The 13,112-nt window shown below is 50.1% G+C and overlaps 1 protein-coding gene across 2 annotated transcripts in view; it reads right to left on the bottom strand.

Moving 5' to 3' along the window:
• Slco3a1 (solute carrier organic anion transporter family member 3A1) overlaps positions 1 to 13,112 on the bottom strand; it is a 289,583-nt gene that overhangs the window by 56,281 nt on the left and 220,190 nt on the right. The window lies entirely within an intron of this gene.

The raw sequence follows: 13,112 nt of genomic DNA, 5'->3' as shown, positions 1-13,112 counted from the left end.
TTTCTGTACTTCTGCAGGCTTTTAATTATTCTCGAGTTCATTCCACTCTGCAAGAAGGGCTCCTAGTTAAGACAGGAGCCTTCCTGCTTGCCTTAAGGCCTAACGACTAACTTCTCCTTGAATTAGATGTGAAAATGATTAAGTTCAAGAATCACAGGGCTGAAGGAAGGTCTGGAACGCCATATTTGCACGACCCTTTTCTCTCTGTAGCCAAGCTGACTGGCTTCCAGAAACAATGGCTTCCTCAAGTTCTGCTTCCTCTCACATTCTGCCTCCCATCCACAGTTTTATCGCAACAACTTGCAGCCATCAAAGGCCGACTCCCTTTTCACAGGTTCATCCCACCTTCCATAGCCCAGCTTGGAAATGAGACCATAGTTAGCTTGGCTTTAGGGCTGTCCTAGTGCCCCAAGCAGATTGCTAAACCCATAAAAGTCAGCCTTTCAAGGAAGGAGTGGCTAAGGAGTGGCCCAGATGAACAGAGACTGGTGAACCAGGGCCACAACGGGCCACTGAACTTCTGCAGCCTCCCTTAGCCATTTAACTCTCCATTACTGATTTAGCCTTGGTACTGGAGCTGGGGTTTGAGGGGTTGGATTGAATCATCTACCAACCTGGGAAACCTTTCGCGTTCTCACTGGGAGCCCACTGCTGTCACCAGTAGGATGGTACAAACTTGGAAAAAGCACAGGGGAGCCAGCTCCATGGAAAGCAGGCTGTCTACTGTGAGCCCCCAGAAGACATTCCTGCGGGACAGAGGACTGTTGTTCATTTATGGGTCATTTGAGGACATCCCAAGGACTAATGCCATTGGAGCTTTATCTACGTGCCAAACGCCATCCTAAGTGTTCATCATCAACTCACAGACTCACAATAAACATGATCCGAGAACCATGAAATGCTCCCTTTACAAATGGGGAAACTGAGGCAGGAATGGTCCCGCAATAAGAGAGACATAGCAGAAACTCCAGCCACAGCACCAGCCACCACAGCACATTGTGAGTAGGGTGTTGCTCTGTCCTGGTTTCTCCGAGCCACTATTATTATTATGAAGATTAAACAAGCAGGCTGGACCTGCCAGTAAGAAGCAGGGCTTCACTCCCACAAATAGCAATAAAAATCCCATTGAACCTGGGCATCTCAGCCTATTTCTGTGTTAAGAAACCATGACCAAGGTACCTAATAGAAGGAATGGTTTATTTGGGCGCTTACAGTTTCAGAGAGGGAGTCCATGACAATTATGGGAGAGAGCAGGGTGGGCCAACTCATAGCCTGAGTGGCAGCTGGGCTTCTCAGCCCACCAGTTCTACCTCATTATCCTCATCAACAGGAAGAGCTCTTAAGCAAGGCCCCAGCACGTTCACCCTGTGTGGCAAGCAGCAAAGGGCAGGGCCAGATCTCCTGCTTTCAGGTCCTCAGGGCCAAGCCACCTACGCCATGAGGGTGAGCCCTACTGTGCTACCCATGCAAGGTGCAGGGGTCGCTCTCCTGAGTGCTGCAGCTCGTGAGGGGCAGGGTCTACTCTCTCACCTGCCACAGATGGCAAGGGGTGAGAGGGGCAGGGCCCTTGCCACCATGGCGAGGGCAGACCTCCCGCTTCCATGTTCTCAGAGCTGGCTCACCCATGCCCCTGCCAACAGGGTCAGCTCTACCGTGCTTCCCAGGTGAGAGGCAGGATCCATTATCCCAAGTGCTGCAGCCAAGACCACACTTACTAATCCTTCCCAAACAGTTCCGCCAGCTGGGGACCAAAGTATTCAAATATATTAACCTATGGGAGAATTCTCTTTCAGGCCACCTCACTGAGAAAAATCATCTGGTGTAGTGTGTGCCTGGGACTTAGTGCAAGATTTTTTTTTTTTTGAAGAAAGGAGTTAGGAAGGTGGGGTGAGAGGAAGAAATAAAAGACAGAGTTGAAGGGCTGAAGGAGGAGCTAAGAACCATAGGAAAAATTGTGGCTGAGGAAAGTCATGCCACATCAGGTCAGGGACCATGCTCTAAAGAGGCAGGTGCTGTGGGTTTACATTTTGGATTGAAGTCTTGGTAGGTCTGTGACTCATCGCTACCCATCTGGGAAGATGAAAAGACCCCAGATCAAGAAGCATGTGATCCAGCATGCCTGACACATAGGCAGGAGCTCAATGAGAGGCAAGATGGGCAGGCAGAAGCAAGACCAGGTGAGGGCTCCCTGGCGTATGTACAGTGTGTCATGGAGTCACCGGGCTGGCTTTGGTAACTCACCTCTACGAGTGAACTGTTGAGTGACAGCTGGCAGAAGACCGGGGCAGGGTTACTGTTGGAAGAAGGGCGCTTGTTGGTCCTGGCCACCCAGAACCAAAATAACCACACAGAAACTATATTAATTAAAACACTGCTTGGCCCATTAGCTCTAGCTTCTTATTGGCTCACTCTTACATCTTAATTATTATTCATTAACCAATGAAAGCAACATATAGACAGAAGGACCTCCTACACCAGGTTCCTATGCCCATGGAGATTTATGCTGCGTTCCTAGGAGTCAGCACTGGAGTCAAGGGTTTCCCTAATGGAGGCACCGTTTTCATAGAGTAAATCAGCAGCTCAGGCTAGGAGTCAAGTATCTTACTACCCTCCCAAGACTTAGAGGAGGCCCAACAGTGGTTCTTGTGAGGCTCCATAGAGACCCCACCAGATTACACTTAGTGTTGTCTAGAGCCTAATGCTCTTCTAAAAGCGGAGTGGTCATGAGGCATCTCACAACAGGTAGGACTCAAGAGAACAGAGGAGTGGAGAGAGCTAGAGACACAGAAATCATCACAATTGGATGGAAGAAAGGAAGGAAGGAGGAGAAGAATGGGACAATACCATGATGGATATATGTGAGTGATTCCAAAACTAGGGGCACATCCTGGGAAAGATGGAACATTACGATGTAGCAGCCTCCCCGCCGGTCCTCCACGTGCCCAAACCAGAGCTGCTGTTTCTGGCAACAGTGCTTCGTCTTTCCCAGGTGAAGAGCTGAGAGCGGGGATGAAAAGACAAAGGCACCATGTCCCAGAAGAGCGTATGTCAAACAAACACAGGAGACGGAGAGGGTTAAGCAATCCAATGACTAGAGGAGTAGATCAGCCTCAGAGGCCTGGAGGGCAGCTGTTGCAGGCTTTTGAGAGACAATGGTGCACTGACGGCCAAACTCTGAGTGAATTCCACAGGTTCATGTCTGTGGTGGAAGTGGGACAATTAACTCAGCCGAGGTAAACGACACCTTGGCTCTGGGATCAGAAATCCAGGACAGGTGTCTCTTCTCACTCCCATGGACGGTTCTGGAGTTGTCTATTCCATTCCCTTGGTTGAGAGTAGAAGAAAGCCCAGGTAGAAGAGGAACCCAGCAGTGACTTAGGAATTTTCTAGAAGCAAGCATCTATGACACACTGGCCTCAGGCTGGTCAGCCTCTGGTTGCAGCTATAGGTCTGTTGTGGCCATACCAGTCAAGCAGAGCCAGTTAGCTGGTGTCCGCCCTGACCTCTCTCGTGGCTCTCTTGCGGGAACTAGCTCCCAACTGCCCTGCCCTTAGAAGGAAACAGGCGCAAGGCAACACTTTCTTTCTTTGTAAGAAGAAAGTGTGGTCCGGTGAGCAAACAGAAAACTACCGGCCCCAAACAAACACTTAGAATGAAACCTATGTGTGAGTTGGTGTGTGTGTGTGTGAACTGGTGTGCGCTGGCCAGGGCAGCCGTAGCCAAGAACTTATTGATTCCACGGATTCTTTTGGGACCACCAGTGGGGTCTAAGAGAAAAGGCGTGGTGGGGCCACTCACAAGTCTACTTAAAACAAGAACGAAGAATCAGACTATAGCTCCACACTGGTGTTACCCAGGGTCTTCCCGTCCTATGGGTGCCCCGAGAGGCACAGCCTTACCCAGGGAGGACAGAGACGACAGGAGGAAGGAGGCTCAGAGGCAACAGCTGCTGTTTTAGACCCAAGCATTGTATCTTTCCAAGGCAAAGACAGCAGTGAGAAAATGACTTAGGCAATAACAGGCCTTGGAAGCAAACAGGCACCTCTACTTCACGCCTGTGTCTAAAAACCTCCGCTGTGAAAATGCATTCTGTCCTGCTGCCATACAGGGCTCGCTGTACCTCCAAAACCCAGAAATGTGAGAATTCGTTCCTGGAAAGTTTACAAAGACAAACAGTAGCATTCCGGTAAAGCAAGCTGACACACAGTCTACCTCAAAACCGAGCCCCTACCCCCTACCCTGCTTGCTCGCAGCAGGACCTCATGACACTCAGGTCACTGGGGGAGCCCATTCTGTCCCAACTTCTTTGTGACAGAATTCTCTCAGCACTTCAATTTAGGTAAGTTCAACTGTGGGGAAGTGGCAGGGGTGGGTGGTGGGGGGAGGAGGTGCTCTGATCTGTCAGCCCTTCATGGGGACTCATGGGGACCCAGCAAGGGTCGTCCTTGTCTCTGGTATTCATTTCCAGTTAGGAATCTACTTAGAATCACTTCAGGGGTTTTCAGATATTATCATGCCTGAGCCTCCCCTTCTTGCTTTGTCTCGTGGGAGCAGACTATCCCGGAGGGTGGCTACAAAGTGGTATTGGAAGACACCATACAGGTGGAGTTGACTCCAACTGCTGGCGGGGAAACTAGGGTTGATAAAACAAAGTCCAGACACTTTTATCTGAAGGTCAATGCCAAGGCATTGATGGATTTATTCATAATGCACCCAGTACTTCTGTTTCTGCTACACATGGGACTGTCCCCATCTGACCTGTACCACACCCTTTTCTAAGTCACACACAAACCAGATGCCCATCTCCGAACCACACCCGAGTACACAATGTCCACGCATGCTGCCTCTGCTTGCCCCCAGAGCAAGGACACTGTCCTCTTCTCTCGTCCTTCCAAGTATAGTCCTTCAGTGCGGAGTCTTCAAGTACACGCTCTATGGTCCCCAGTACAGCCTTCTGAACTGTGTGGGGTCCTCTCATCCTGTACCCTGGACTCTGGGAGCCTTTGCTAATGGTTATAGAGGTAGTATAGTCTTGCAGCCATGCAGCAACGAGAAATCTGGATTAAAATGAAACCATCCAGCCTTCCATGGAGCTGGCCTTCTCGGAGCTGTTAACGGGCTGATATGAAGCATGACCCTCAAATGGGGAGAGATGGTTTAGCTGGTAAAGGACCTGCTACGCTATCAGGACCTGAGTTCAGTCCCCAATATCCACGGAAAAGAACGTGGTATGGTAGTACATGCATGCTGGCTAGTCTTAGGTCAACTTGGCATAAGCTAGTTATCTGAAAGGAGGGAGCCTCAATTGAGAAGATGCTTCCATAAGATCAGGCTGTAGGGTTTGTTTGTTTGTTTGTTTTTCTTTTTGGTTTTTGGAGATAGGGTTTCTCTGTATAACAGTCTTAGCTGTCCTGGAACGCTCTTTGTAGACCAGATTGGCCTCAAACCCACTGAGATCCACCTGCCTCTGCCTTCTAAGTGCTGGGATTAAAGGTGTGCACTACCACAGCCTGGAACATTTTCTTAATTAGTGACTGATGGGGGAGAGTCCAATCCATTGTGGGTTATGCCACCCCTGGGCTGGCGGTCCTGGGTTCTATAAGAAAGCAGGCTGAGGAAGCCATGAGGAGCAACACCCCGCCATGGCCTCTGCATCAGCTCCTGCCCTGCTGGAGTTCCTGTCCTGACTCCCATCTGTGATGAACAGTGATATGGAAGTAGAGTCAAGTAAACCCTTTGCTCCCCAGCTTGATTTTGGTCGAGGTGTTTCATCATAGCAATAGTAACCCTAACTAAGAAACATACTTGTTATGCTAACACCTGGAAGGTGCCGAGAAACAGCTCTCCCTGTGTCTTGCTGGCTAGCCAGTCTAGAAAATTCCACCAGTTCCAGGCTAGTGAGAACCCTATCTGAGCAAAAACACAGCAGCACAATAAAGAAAACAACAACAACAACAAATCTGCAGATGGCTCCTAAGGAATGACACATGAGGTTGAACTCTGGCCTCTGCATTTACGTGCACATATGTGCCCATGTCTGTCTGCATACACATATGAACTTGCCTTCCCCCTACAACATGAGAAGGTCATGGACATGTTTCCACCTGTTTGGATAACCACTGTTTTCCCATCCCAATGTTGTTGTTCTGTTTCAAAGACATCCCTCTGGGAAACGCTACCTTCTAGCTATTTCCTTTGCCCATTCATTCAGCAGACATTCTGACATGTCAACCATGCCCGGCATCCTGCTGCATGCCCTTTTCCGTTTGGCTCCGAGGCTTTGCTGAAATAGCCAGAAGTGAGCATCACATGAAGGGGTACTCCAGGACTGGCTCGCAGAGGGCACCCCACGCTAAGAACACTATGAACTCACTGCCCAGCCTAGTGAATCCTAACCAAAGCCCTGGGACACAGCAGGATGTGAGGCATAGCCTGGTGCAAGACTGCCAGGGTTTGGGACGGCAGATTGGTATTTCACCATGGAAGCAAGAACACAGAATTTCACAGTGTAGCTACAGGATGAGAGGAGTCAGTTGTGGAGACAAATCACGTAATAGACGGCATTCAGCAGGCAACATGAGCAAGCTCAGACTACCAGGCTCCTCAAACACAAGTGAATGAAAGGTACAGGCACCCAATAAGAAATATGGAGCAGAAACCAATTGCTGAGCTGACAGGGATGGAAGAAGCCAGGGCTGGAGCGGGGTCCAGCAGACCCTTCCTGACACAGGTGGGTCACTTGTGGGTCACTGTATGCTTCTGGAGGCATCCAGACGTGTACAGCTCTTACCAGGTGTTCCCAGGTGGGTCATATGGAAGCCACCACCTGGGTGGGCTGGCGAAGAGGTGGCTGGGATACTTCAAGAAAACAAAAGTGCACTGGACCTGGTAATGCCCTTTCCATGAACCCTTCATTCTTCCCCTTACCACAGGGGAGGATGTTGTACCAGGGTGTCAACAAAAAAGGGAGCGTCTCCACCTTCATGGAGGCACAAAGGAAGTCATACGTCATCCTTCAGAAAGTAAAATGAAGCCAGGCCAGGGAAGGGGTCCCTCCAGGAAGTCAGGAAGAGAAAGGCAGGTGATGTCCAAGGTGGGATGTGGCTTCCGGAAGAGGGCAGGGACAGTGGAGTACTTCTAAAGAGACTGGGGACTGTCATGGCAGGACAAGGTAGGGGTGAAAAGGGGGCCACAGCAGGGCTCTGCCACTGTTCCTTTAGGCAGCAGGTAGTGACATAATCAGATGCGCCATCGTGTTTGCTGCTGTGACAGAATACACGTCTGAAGTGACTTGAAGGAGGAAGGGTTTACTCTGGCTCACAGTCTGAGCGGACCATTTGCCACAGTGGGAAAGGGCGCTACACAGGCCTGCCAGGTGACTGGCTGGTCACATGGCTTCCTCAGTGAGTTTCCTCAGTGAGGAAGCAGAAAGGGTACATTTTTGATTGACTCTGGCACTGAGGTCCTGGGATGGAGCTGCCTCTATTCAGGGTGGATCTTCCTTGCCTTAAAGACACACACCCAAAGGCTGGCGGTGGTGGCACACGCCTTTAATTCCATCACTCGGGAGGCAGAGGCAGGCGGATCTCCATGAGTTCGAGGCCAGCCTGGCCTACACAGTGAGTTCCAGGACAGCCAGGGCTGTGCAGAGAAACCCTGCCTCAAAACAACAACAGCCACAACAACCACAACAAAACAAACCAAAAAAAGACACACTCAGACATGTTTCAAAGAGGATTCTAAATGACCTCAAGTTGCCAATGAAGATGAGGCATCATGGATGGGGTTAGGCCAGGAAGAGACTCTGGGTGGACAGCAGCTGGGGGAGACTGGGGACAGGATCCAGCTGTTGAGGTTTAGCCGAGAAGGGCCACTGAGCACAGTGCGGGGCCGGGCAGGGACGACATCTCAAGACAGAGCTGTGTTCCTCTCCCAGTGAGGCTGCACTAGAGAACGTGCGCAGGGCTCAGCTGTCTTTTTCAAGGACATTGAGAGGCCACTTGTCTGTCGGGTGTGTGTGTGTGTGTGTGTGTGTAGGGCTGAGACAAGAGCCCTCAGCTCATCTTCTGTTTGCCCCTCTAGAGATCAAAGTCGGGGCTCGCCCTGAGGATTCTGAGCCTTGGCCTAGGCAGTTACACTGACCCAGCAGGTCACGACCTGCCAGATCCAGCAGGGAGCCGGGGCCTCCTTCCTTTTCAGCTGCAGCCCCATTGGAAGCTACCTTGCTTTAGGGGACACCTGTGCCGCTGCAGGGGACAGTTAACAGTACACACTACTGAAAGTTCTCTTAGCACCTGGTGATGCCACTTGTTTTTCTAAGAGAGTCGACCCGGTGACAGAGGCGGCCTCATGCCAAGCTCATGGAGACAGGCTTTGTTTTCTCCACACTGATTCAAGTGCCCTTCCTTCCTTCCCACATCTAAGTTTGATTTCCATATCTCTAGAACAGCGCCAGTGGCTCACAGGGCTGGAGAGATCCAATGGGGTAATGGAGGAGAACCAGCATTTTCATTGTTGCGGTTGTTTGTGGTGGTGGTAGTGTGTGTGTGTATGCGTGTATGTGTGTGTGCGCATGCGCGCGCAGGCACCTCTATAGAGGCCAGAAATTGATGAGTGTCTTGAGTGTCTTCCTACAGTGCTCTCCATCCTCCATTCTGAGATAGAGTCGCTCACTGAATCTGGAGCTTGCTGATTCAGCTAGACTGACTGAGAGCCCCACGGGCTTGCCTGTCTCTGCTTCCTGATTAGAAGCGTGGGTGCCACTGTGCCTGGCATTTTATATGGATGCTGGACATCTGAACTCAGGCGTTTAGGCTTCTGTGGCAAGCACTATACCGAGTCATGCTCCCAGCCCCTGCTGTGTGTGTGTGTTTGCGCGCGCGTGCAATTAAAGTGTTCATTTGTTACTTCATTCATTAAAATGGCACCATTTCCATGACAGGCACAGGTCACACTGTAAGTAAACAGATGCATGAGAGCTTTGTTCTGGAGTAGATGCAGAGCACCCCTCTGGGGGGACCAGACTACAGTGGGGGCATAGCAGTATTAGGGGCTTTGCAGAGGCCAAGTGGATGGTAGGACAATGCAGCTGACCTTGTCCTGAATACAACAAGGCATCACCTAGAATGGCAATGTGTGTGTGTGCGTGTGTTCATGTACATGTGTGGTACATGTGCACTCAAAAAGGAGTGCTTTCTCAGGAGGGATGGACAGAGACAGCCCAACAGTGCACCAAGGGGAAAAGGCTATTTTAGGCAAAAAGAAGAGTAAAGAGGGGGCATTCCTGATGTCTTGCACAAATCACACAAAGCAAGCAGATCAAGTGGGGGCAGATCACTTCACCGGGGATCCAGATCCTGTCCATCGAGGCTTCCCAGGTATCTGGGACAACTTAAAAATAAAATGAGAAACTACAGACGTGACATCAATCACAGCACCTGAAAGCACCACACATGTTTGATATGGAAACATGCCTGTGTCTGTCACACAGCTGTGGGTGTGAGGTCTAACAGGCAAGTGCAAGTGATGAGCATATTGAGTGCTTATTTTATAAAAATGACTGATTTGTATTTATTTATGTGTATATGTGTGTGTGTGTGTGTGTGCGCGCGTGCGCGTGTGTGTGTGTCCCACACATGCATAAGCAAGCGTGCCATAGCACGTATGTGGAAGGGTGAAAGTCAGAGGACAACTTGCAGTCATCAGTTCTTTTTGCTGACCACGTGAGTTCTGGGGATGAAACCGATGGCGTCAGGCTTAGCAGCGAGCTCCTTTATTCAGTGAGCCACCTTCCCGGCCCTGGGTTATCTATTCCACTCTCATTGAGCGGTTCTTCCCTCTAGGCAGCCTTTCATTAATTCTGCACACAATGTACAGCTACTGGGTCCAAGAGGGTTATGTCCCATGCCAATATGTAATGTATTGGCATAAAAGGGGAGGCAAGAAGAGTACCAGGCGCCAGGATGAAGGTGACAGTGAGGGCACCTCAAGTGTGGGGTCACCAGGGCAGAAGCACCCCAGGGCCAAGGCTCAGAAGCAGACATTTGGTGGCATGTTGAGATCCAGCATTATGCCTGGGTTTGGCAGCCTCCCACCCGGGGGCGACTCTGCAGCTTAATAAACCCAAGCATGTGTTTGTCTGCCATCTGCTTTATCGAAGTGCTTATGGGATAGTTGCTACAGGCTGGGGACTTCCAGGCTATTCTGAAACCAGAGTCCATGCTTTCTGTCCCTCATCTTCCGCGGAGAGCTGCAAACTCAGTCAACGGCTGGCTCTGTTGGCAACAAACACCCAAATCATGACAGGGTAAGCACCCTGTATACAGTGATAAATAAGACAGCTGCTGTAAAGAAGAAGCCAGATCCCATGTTAAAGCCAAGTAGAGCTAAATGTCGTGACCAAGGTGCAAGGTGGCACAGTGGGGAAGTGGCTGAGCTGAACTGGAGCTCGGGATGTCCCACTCCAGACAGGCTACTCTGTGTCAGTCTCAGATACTGGGAAGGCTGCATGGCGGGGTTGCAGGCTGCTCTAGGCAGATTTTCTGAGCATGGCCTGGGACTCAGATTGTGCAAGAAGAAAAACCTTTGTTAAGCTCCGAAGAGATGCATGAGAAAGGGCCATTAGTATCTGAGAGGCCATGGCCCTGACACAGCCAGGGTCTGTATTGATGTCCATGGCTTCTTGTACCGAAGGCTGTGAGGATACCCAGAGTCTGGGCTGCTACCTGAGACCATGTGGGTGTCTGAGAACCATACTACCACAGGGGCCATACTGATCTGAGTGGTCTTTGCTGCCACCCAGGACGATGGTGACATCTGGGTCAAAGCTGCTGCCGAGGACCATATCTGGGTATGTGGTCTTACTGTAACTGGGGTCAGCGTTGATGTCTATGGCCCAGACATGTATGTGTTGAAATTCCAGGGTCAGGGTGAGCTGGCCCCATCTTTTTCTGGCCCTGAGAGATCTAGCCCTGACATTTGCTGGCCACTGCAATGGGAGAGCTGGTTCCACCCCTCATGGGAGAGCTGGCCAAGTCTTCATCATAGGTGTGGGAGAGCTGATCCCAATGGTATGGGAGGCTGGCTCTGCCCCTTGCCTTACGGGAGCAGTCCCAGTGGAGGTCCAGACTGACCAGCTCAGCTCTCACACAGGTCCACATCCAGTGCTTTGATATGATCCACCCCAACATGTACCCAATCTATGACTTGCTGGAGCCTATGAAGGGTCCAGTCCTACAGAACCATAGATAGCTGCAGAACCATGACTCGGTCAACAGCAGGATATTCAAGGGGAGTTTCCGTGAGGTTCCATCCAGTATTGATGGCGTACCAGAAGCAAAAGACCTTGAACCAGGCCAATAGCTTAATACAGTGAACATTTGTAAGGGAAGCTGTTTGGACAAATGGTCTACCGCATGACACGCCACAGCTCCCAAGGCCACTAAGAAGAATGAAGAGGGACTGGAGAGGAGGGAAAGACAGATCAAAGTGGGGTTTTGTTTAGTTTTAATTTACATATATATATTTCAATTTTCTTGGTGGTTGTGCTGCAAGGGTGAAGAATGTATATGGAGGGACTGGGAAATGAGTGCGATTGGGACTCATGATGTGAAATTCCCAAAGACTCAAAAAAAAAAAACCCTCTGGTTAAGATAGTTTCTGAGAGGCGTGTGTTCCTCTGATACATCTGACAGTGTTCCACTTATTGGTGCAAAGAGTCTGTGTAGGAGCATCAGCAGCACCAAAGGCTGCATTGGGTGAACGTGTTCCTGTGGCAAAACCACTTAGCTCACGGAGGAAGAAAGGATGTAAAGACAGTGAGCCCTTCTCTCTGGCCAGCACTGGACGATGGCTGATTAGCACAATAGTTCTTAATAGTTCTTGCCACTGAATTCCTGCTCTAGGGGAAGTCTTCTGGAGACACAGTTTTCCTGCCCTGCTGGAATATCCTCTACTAGCCCACTGGTGGACCAACGAAGTAGGAACTGCTCATCCTTAATGAAAATTCATTACTCATGAAAATATGTCCACACCGATGCCATGCCTGAACCATTTCCGATCGAGTGAGCTCCAAACCCACTGACCCGAATGCATACTTCTCAGCCCGGGCCAACTTCTTGAGGTTCATCTTGATTTTGATGTGTCCTCTCTTGTTGCCTGCCTCCTCTCTTGAATTATAAGTTCTAGGACGCAAGGCACTTAATCATGGCCATGCTCCCAGTCGCCAGTAGGAGTAGAATATCTATGCCTGAATGGAGTATATATAAAGCAGGATGGCTGAACCTTATCCCAGCAACTCTGAAACTGTGACAGACTGTAGCTCAGGACCCAGCTGAGCTATGCCTCTTACCCTCCCTGGCCTTCTATAAGCCTGTCACTCCCTGTACCACTGGCTGTCTTTGATGGTTTGCTGGGGAGGTCTTTAAAGGCCTCGTTCGTTCTCTTTCTTTCTTTCTTTCTTTCTTTCTTTCTTTCTTTCTTTCTTTCTTATCTCTGTATACTCAGAGATGAAAGGGAGAGTCTACAAATGTGGTTTGTAGGAGACAGAACTGTCACCTGACAAGCTGCCACGACTGGGGACCAGGGTCCTCTCTTGCCAGACCTACTCTGATACCAGTCCGATGGATTATTGTAGGCCGGGGGCTTGAGATTACAGTCAGCTGTGCTCTCAAGATAACGGCAGGCCTCACCCTCCAACTGGCTGGGGACTTCTGGAATGTGGTAGACGCAATCTACACCCTTATTGAGGGGGTGGTCCCAGCTAAGGCAACCTCCAGGGACATACAGTAGCTGGGCTTCCCACCTACTAGTGCATCCCGAGTTTAAAAAGAGGAATTTTAAGGCCATCAGTTGGCTCGCAGCACTTGTAGATACCGACAGAGAACATGGGACCAGATGTGACATCAGGTTATTAAATTAGTGTCTTTGCAGAAATAGCACAGGTCCGTCCGGCTCCTCGTGGACCTGCAGGTTTGATTAAGTGTCTCTGCAGGTAGAGCTTTTATTCTCAGGATAATGACATGACAGAAGAACCCTGCACAGTCTTAAACTTGTGGAAACATGGTGGGAGAACAAAGCAACCTCACAGCCAGTGTGGAAGGAGACAGGGAAGG

Source organism: Myodes glareolus, chromosome 24 (genome assembly GCF_982192425.1).
Source record: "Myodes glareolus chromosome 24, mMyoGla1.1, whole genome shotgun sequence".
Lineage (NCBI taxonomy): Eukaryota > Metazoa > Chordata > Mammalia > Rodentia > Cricetidae > Myodes > Myodes glareolus.
Note: the sequence above shows the minus strand (reverse complement) of the source record. Positions and strands in the feature narration are given on the sequence as shown.